We start from the raw sequence: 867 nt of genomic DNA, 5'->3' as shown, positions 1-867 counted from the left end.
CTAACAGAAAACACAATAACTAATTACTAAAGGAAATATAGTGTTGTTTGAGAGAATAGATGGTTAGCTTCCCCTTGATGGATGGAAGAAACCATCAAGCCTGACAAATAAGACATTGTCACCTACTTTGTGACATCTAACTATGGTTAAAAATAATTTTTAAAAGAGTGAAAGCAAATCAAGAAAATTATATATAAAGAAAATGAGTAAATCAACAATGAGATGAAAATTATAAAAAGGATCTGAATCAAAATTATGAAGCTTAAAAGTACAATAACTAAAGGAAAAATTAACTAGAGAAGTTCAAGAGCAGGTTTGAGCAGGCAAAACAAAGATTCAGTGACCTTGATAATAGAATGATTGAAATGATCAAATCTGAAGAACAGAAAGAACAAAGAATGAAGAAAAGTGATGAGAGCTTAAGGGATTTACGAAGCACCATAAAGCCAACCAACATATGTATTATGAGAGTCCCAGAAAAACAGAAAGAGAAAAAGATGTAAAGATTATTGGAAAAAATACTGGTCAAAATCTTCCCAAATTTGATAAAAGATATGAATTTACAAACCCAAGATGTTCAACAAAGTCCAAGTAAGATAAACTCAGAGTCCCACACTGACACGCATTATAATCCAAATGTCAAAATACGAAGACAAAGAGAGTCTTGAAAGCAGCTGGCAAGAAATAACTTGTTATGTACAAGTGATCCTTAATAATATTATCAGCGATTTCTCTTCAGAAATCTTGGAGACCAGAAGGCAGTGAGATGACATACTTAAATTACCGAAAAAAAAGAAAACTCAGCAAAGAAGTCTGCATCTGGGAAAACCATCCCTCAAAAATTAAGAAATCTTCTTCTCCCTCCCC

General features: G+C 32.5%; 1 non-coding gene across 1 annotated transcript; it reads left to right on the top strand.

Annotated features, from left to right (window-relative positions):
• The first annotated feature begins 40 nt into the window (after window positions 1-40).
• LOC111746935 lies at window positions 41-160 on the top strand. Its single transcript, XR_002783331.1, has one exon. It is a non-coding gene; the product is annotated as a U6atac minor spliceosomal RNA (small nuclear RNA).
• Window positions 161-867: the final 707 nt, after the last annotated feature.

The sequence above is a fragment of the Pteropus vampyrus genome, unplaced genomic scaffold (assembly GCF_000151845.1).
Source record: "Pteropus vampyrus isolate Shadow unplaced genomic scaffold, Pvam_2.0 Scaffold205, whole genome shotgun sequence".
NCBI lineage: Eukaryota > Metazoa > Chordata > Mammalia > Chiroptera > Pteropodidae > Pteropus > Pteropus vampyrus.
Note: the sequence above shows the minus strand (reverse complement) of the source record. Positions and strands in the feature narration are given on the sequence as shown.